The sequence below is a fragment of the Trichosurus vulpecula genome, chromosome 2 (assembly GCF_011100635.1).
Source record: "Trichosurus vulpecula isolate mTriVul1 chromosome 2, mTriVul1.pri, whole genome shotgun sequence".
Classification (NCBI taxonomy): Eukaryota; Metazoa; Chordata; class Mammalia; order Diprotodontia; family Phalangeridae; genus Trichosurus; species Trichosurus vulpecula.
This window is the reverse complement of record NC_050574.1, coordinates 50,521,566-50,528,780: the sequence shown is the minus strand read 5'-3', so window position 1 is coordinate 50,528,780 and position 7,215 is coordinate 50,521,566. Positions and strand designations below refer to the sequence as shown.

Sequence of the window (7,215 nt, the reverse complement as noted above, 5' to 3'; positions counted from 1 at the left end):
CTGTTTGCCTCAGTTTCCTCATCTGTCAAATGAGCTGGAGAAGGAAATGGCAAACCACTTCAGTATCTCTGCCAAGAAAACCCCAAATGGGGTTATAAAGAGTCAGATACAACTGAAATGATCGAACAACAACATCTCAGTTTCTTCAACTGTAAGGCAAGGAGTCTGGAATACCCAGCCTCTAGCATTCCTTCTAGCTCTAGTTCCGTGATTCTGAGGTCATATGAAATGGAATATTACAGCAGTAAAAATCCATATTTGAAATTCAGCTCTACTATGTGTGTCCCTGGACAAATCCCTCCCTTCTCAGTTTCCTCCTTAATAAATGAGGCAGACTAGATGGTTGCGAAGGATCCTTTCGACTCAGTTTCTTCATTCTGTCTTGTAGCATCTCCAGAATTCCATATTCTATGCTCGAAAATTTCGTGTTCTAAGGTTCCTTCAAATTCTAAATTCTATGACTTTCTCTACCCTCACCAGCTATGTCCAAGGTCCCTTTGGAGGCCAGATTTGCTTTGTAAAGGTATCTATTGCCTTCCCCTTAGTAACTATGGCTCCCTGTTACTAGAAAGCTCATTTTCAATCAGGCCCTGTCCCCAGCAAACAAGCAGAATTAATTAAACATAACCTTCCCTTTAGCAAGAAAATAGGAAGTATTCTCCTGATAGAACAATGAGTATTTACAATCCCGCCCCTCTCTTTCAGTTCCCTCCACTGTTTAATGTCTCGATATTATTAGTTCCAACTCAGGGAGAACCTGTGTGATTTCTATAAATTTGCAAAAAGCGGGGAAGGGTCCCCAGCCAAGCTTTCTCTCCCATGGTCAGGAAGACTTCCCTAATGAGTAGCTATAGTGCTGTATGAGTGGGAGAGGAGGCATCTGCTCTCCAGGACATTGAGCCTTTGAGGCAGGAAGGAGGCTGGCCAGGTAGTGGGAAGGATGTTCAACCTAGGCAGCAGACTTGTGTTCTCTGCCCAGTTCTTTCTCCTTGTGTTGTGGCAGGAATAATATTAAACATCTTGAGGCCTCCACAAAATAAGGAAGGTCATCTTCAGTGATCAGAAATTGCTTTCTCTGAGACCCAGTTTCCAAATTTGTAAAATGAGGGAGTTTGGTTTGATGGTCCCTCTCAGTTCTATGTTCTAAGGTACCTTCCATCTCTGACATTGTATGTTCTAAGATCCTTGTCAGGTCTAATATCCTATATTCTACAGTCTCTTTAAATTCTAACATTTCTTGTCCTATGGTATCATCTGACATTCTGTGCTCTTAGAGCCCTCCCAGCCCTGACATCCTGGGTTCTAAGGCTCCTCCTAGCTCTGACATTTCGTGTCATAAGGGCCTTCTGATCAGTTCTATATCATAAGGTCTTTTTCTGCTTTGACATTCTTTGTTCTAAGGTCCCTCTCAGCTCTGATTTGTAAGATACAAGTTGATCCCAGATTTAAATAGTATCACAATGAAGCACTTAGATTCTCATCCTTATGGAGTCAACCAACAGTTTCAAGGAAGGTTCTCAAAGAACAGCTCTCATATTTCTTTGAGCCAATGGTGGAGCCTCCTAAAGATGCCTGCTCTGAAGGAATGGCCTGCCTTTGGAACTGTAGGTTCTGGTCTATTTGTTAAACTATCAGTATCATTTCCTTCCAGTCACACCTGTTGGTTTGGCGGCCCCATTTCTTTCTGTGTGGAAATTCAAGCTTTGGCTTGTGCTCAACAGACAGGTGGACCCTCCTCCTGCTACTAATGACTGATTCTGCCAGGCCTGATGGCTGCCCCATCTCTAAGCTGCTCATTAACCCACAACCTGAAACTCGGGTAGCAGTCTTGATAATGCTCTGCCACTCACTAGTTGTAGCTTAAGAGGATCTCAGGATTGTTAGATTTGGGCCCAGAAAGAGACCTTAGTGATCATCTAGTCCAATCCTTTCATTGTACACTTAGAGAAACTGAGGCCTAAGAGGGGAAGAGTTACTAAAAATGGAGTTAAAGAGGCAAAACTCAGAGCCACAAAACCAATGGTGAAATGGTAAGTAGCTACACACCAAATGCACAAGAAGTAAAGACTGGCAGGTTTCAGAAACAGAGGTCTAGTGTGGAATGGGACCTCCAGGAAGAGCTACCTGAAGGAGGTGGGACCTTCTCTGGTCATAGATTTTGATCTGGAAGTTTCTCTTGACAAAGGCCTAATTTCTCAAATATGTACATAACTGAGTCAAATTTATAAGACAAATGTTGGAATGAAAGAGGAAAAATTGGGACATTAGTGCACCATTCAAAGAATGGTGAACTGATCCAACCATTCTGGAGACTATTTAGAACTATGCCCAAAGGGCTATGAAACAGTGCATACTCTTTGATCCAGCAATACCACTGCTAGGTCTGTATCCCAAAGAGATCAAAGGAAAAGGAAAAAGACTTGTATTACAAAAAATATTTATAGCACCTCTTTTGTAGTGGAAAATAATTGGAAATCAAGAGGATGCCCATCAATTGGGGAATGGCTGAATAAGTTGTGGTATGTGATTGTGACAGAATACTATTGTGCTATAAGAAATGATGAACAAGAGAGTTTCAGAAAACACCTAGGAAGACTTATGTGGATTGATGCAAAGTGAAGTAAGCAGAACCAGAAGAACATTGCACATGGTGATAGCAATATTGTACGATGATCATCTGTGAATGACTTAGCTATTATTCCCAGCAATACAGTGTTCCAAGACAATTCCAAAGGACTCATGATGAAAAGTGCTATCCACTCCCAGAGAAAGAATTGATAGAGTCTGAATATGGATCAAAGGATATTTTTCTTTGCTCTATTTTTCTTAGGGTTTTTATCTGTTTTCTTTTGCAACATGGCTAATATAGAAATATGTTTTGTATGACTGCACATGTATAAAGTATATCAAATTGCTTGCCTTCTCAAGGAGTGGAGAGGGGAGAGAGGGAGAGAATTTGTAACTCAAAATTTTAAAAAATTGTAAAAAGTTGCTTTTACATGTAATTGAGAAAAATTTTGATTTGAGATTTGGAGCTGGGTGGGGGTAGGGGAATGTTCCAGCCTCCTCATTTTAAGACTCTACCAAACCCAACTCCAGTGAAAAGATTGGATACCCAGAAGACAGATAGTTACTTTCCCCTTCATAGTTCAAAAAGTAACATTAAACCCCTGTTATCTCCAGAACTGTTACTCATGAGCCCCCACCAGTGTATTCCCCCACTGTTTATCAATCAGCTAGCCAAAGTAAACTAGCTTTTAAAAATGGGCATTTACTAAAATAATTGGTACAAAATACCACCTGAAATTGGAGGCACACTCTCCTATCAGTGCACAGTGGCCAATGAAAAATGGGTTCAAGCTTAGAGAGCTTATACAGTAAAAATTTAAACTCATAGCTCTGGATTATTTTAGGCCTTTTTTTTCTTTGTGGAATCCTCATAAAGTTCCTCTGAGCTGTAGCTCCCTGCTCTTGGCATCAGTGCCTTTCTTAGAATCCAAAGCAATACTCCTCTTCACCCTGAAGCTGCCTTCTGAAGGTACTCCCAAATCTTGACTCAACTTGTTGCTGGAATCCCTTCTCTGATATACATAGGCCCAGTGATGTGTTTAATTGTCTCAACCAATCCCAATGCATTTTCCAAGCCATCCAATGGTTTTCCCAAATTGCTTAAGGATTTCACATGTAGTTTATGCCTTTGATTGATTGGTTCATTCAATCAATAGATATGCCTAGGCCCCAAGTGGAAGTGAGTTCTTCCTCACTGGAAGTCTTCAAGCAGAAGCTGGATGACCCGCGGCCAGGTGTGTTATAGAAGGGAGTATTCTATGTATGGGTTGAACTAGATGGCTCCAAATCCCCTTTCTACTCTGAGGTTTTGTGACTCTTAGATGCATCCTTAGGTATAGTCGCTTACCTTTTCATGAAGTAGATCCTAGAATCTGCTTCTGTCTGGACTTCATGAGTTCTTATAAGTCTTTCCTTTACTTTCAAATAGGGTTCCACTCCATCCCACCCAATCCCCCGCTGATCTTTTTCTCCTTTAATTTCCCCCTCTCACCTTTGGATGTAAAAAGAGATCAAAAGTGGAAGGCAAGACATCTGAGCTCTCCTGCGACCTGGCAGCCAGCTAGACAGAGGGGCTGGAGGCACCAAGGCTCCCTCCCCTGCCCAGGGCCCACCCAGGAGCATCCTGGGAGCAGCAGCAGTGGGTCAGGTGGCAATGGTATATCAGGCACATGACCAGTGAACTAATTTCATGGAAGGAATTTGAGGAAACCAAGAAGGCTAATCAAGCAGCAGGAAAAAAAGAAAAAAAACCTCATTGAAGATCACTTTAATTCCTCTGAAGAAGAAGGATGTGAAGATACTGAAGGAGAGCAGGGCAAAATTGTTGACAAAACATTCATAACGTATACTGGTCAGATTGATGGAGATATGCTTGAATTGGAACAGACCAGACAGTATATAAATGAAGCTTTTCAGCAGGGCTATGACATGCTAATTTGTATTGCTTCAGTAAAGAGAAACCAAGCAGTTTGGAGCTGTTCAGGATGCGCCTGTTCTTTGTGTCTTCACCTTTGACGAATGATGACTTTGGAAAAAGAGACTATCAGTGACCTTTTCCAAAATGTAGGTTTGAATCTAAATGATCCAAAATACCTACCTGGTGTTATTGCTAGTGTGGAAAAATGGAAGATCCACCACTGGACCCATGCCTTGTACCTCATTCATGTGGACAAGTGTGTGAGAGAGAATTTAAGCCTCCTTGTGGATGTAAGTGTTTGCTCCTCTGTCACCCAGGTCCTTGCCCACCCTGTCCAAAGATGATTATTATTACTTGTTACTGGAAGAAGGCAAAACCTTAATTTTGAAGGTGCAGTACCAAGGACTGGTCCCGTCAGTAACCACATGGTTGGAAGTTGTTGTGTAGGCAGCATAAGTGTGAAAACTCTTGTCTTGCAGGAAATCGTCAACCCTGTCCTTGAGTTAGCAAACAAAAGTATGTCTGTGATAAACAGCTAACTGACTTTGTGTAAGTCCAGGGTGGTGCTGTGATCAGATATGTGGAAAAACATTGCCATGTGGCCGTCACAAGTGTGAGCAAGTTTGTCATCCTCTTTCTTGTCAAGAATATTCTCAATCTGGGGAAAGTTCTGTCCATGTCAGAAATCAAAGTTTTCTTTGCCTTGTACAGAAGATGTACCAACTTGTGGAGACAGTTGTGACAAAGGGCTTGAATGTGGATTCATAGGTGTTCACAGTTCTATCATCGAGGTCCTTGTGAAATGTGTGGACAGGAAGTTGAAAAGCACTGTTGTTGTGGAAAGCACACCGAATGAATGCCATACCACAAACCCTATCTGTGTGAAACTAAGTGTATTAAGATGTGTGACTGCCAGAGGCATCAGTGTAAGAGAAAGTGTTGCCCTGGAAACTGCCCACTTTGTGATCTACCATGTACATGCACTTTGGGGTGTTGAAACCATAAATGTCCATCCATCTACCAAAAGATAGCTGCTATCTCTGTCCTGAAACAGAAGATGTGAAGTGCAAGTGTGGCAATACAAAAGGGACTGTACCTTGTGGTACCTTTGGCACCACCAAACCACCTAGGTGCAAAGAGCTGTGTAGCCAGACTTCAACTTGTCATCATCCAGATTGAGAGAAACATCAGTGTCATTTCGGGCCTCGTCCTCAATGTCATCAACCTTGCCAAAAAAGTTCTGGAAAAATGTGGTCCTGATCCATGCCAAGACCAAGCATTATTAAAGCAAACTGGCATGCATCTGCCTGCAGGCCCCTGGCAACAAGCATACATTCAGACTGCTTTGCCTTGTCCTCCCTTTGAAGTTCCTAAACCACCAGAGTGTCTTGGGAAGCATGAGGTCGGTTCCCTACCATGTCATCCTGTGGGTCCATACTCTTATAAAAGACTTTGTGGTTGGAGTCTAGATTGTCGAAATCATACTTGTGTGAAAGCTATTGAAATGAATGACTGTGTGGATGAAAAACAGTCAGGGCCAAAATGTCTTCAGTGTGAAGAAGCATGCTATAAACTACAGCCACCAGGTTGTCCTCACCCATGCACTTTGCCCTGTCCTCCCTGGGTTTGAACGCTCAAAATAAAACATCATTGCAAGCTCAGAAGCTTCCGTATGGAATTCAGACAATTGTCAAATGCTGATGTAGATGAAAAAGGACCCATTGACTTCCCACAAAAATCAGTGTCCTAAAGACTTGCCCTGTGGTGATCACCGTAAAGAGCTATGCCATCCTGGTGAATGTCCCTTTAACTGCAACCAGAAGGGGAAACTCAGGTGTCATTGCAAGGGAATTAAAAAGGAACTGCAGTGAAGTAAGGTGCTCAAAGGCCAGATTTCTCTAGAATGTGACACCACGAATAAGGAAATGAAATGGAAAACGTCCGAGATAAAGGAAGAAGCCAAAGCTATTGTTGAAGAAGAAAAATGAAGACAACAGGCTGAATTAGAGGCCTTGGAAAACAGATTGAAAGGTTGTTGGAAGAAAAACAGGAAAAAGAAATGAGGTAGAAATTCAACCTTCGGCATGGAAAAAAAATAGTGTTCCTTTTCCTGGTGTGCATGATTGTTGTGATGTTTGCATGGTACATGGCCCATAAGATGTACTGAAAAGTTCTGATCAATTTTAATACACCTCAATTTAATTTAGCTTTAGGTAATATTCTTAGAATGTTAGCTCATGTATATCATAGAACATGATTTATGCTCGTATTCATCTCTGTACTTTCTTTTATAAGACGAAAAAGATGTCAAGTGTTATCGTAACCAGCATCAAAAAAGGGCAGCATAGTATAATTAAAAGTAATAGCATGAAATGAAATTGTAAAATATCTTGAATTATTTACAAAGCTCTTGCCAAGATAACATTTTATGTTCATTGTATTTCCTTATGTGCAAAACTTTCCAGCAAACCTTCATTTTTTGTTGTTAAAATGAAACTGAGTCATATTTGCTTTAAAACCAACATCTCTAAACATCTCCCTTATTTATTAAAGAATAAATTTCTTTGATCGAGTACTTTGATCTTGAGTAATAAGACTTTTCAAAACTGAAACCTGAAAATGTCTGGATTTCATAATCAGGTATCAAGAAAATTTGTTTATTATACTTTATCACTGTGGACTTTTAACCAGGTATGACATTTTTGTTAACTATTGTAGTCATCAGAGGA

General features: G+C 41.0%; 1 pseudogene; it reads left to right on the top strand.

Moving 5' to 3' along the window:
- The first annotated feature begins 2,019 nt into the window (after window positions 1-2,019).
- On the top strand, window positions 2,020-6,653 carry LOC118836426 (annotated as a pseudogene).
- Window positions 6,654-7,215: the final 562 nt, after the last annotated feature.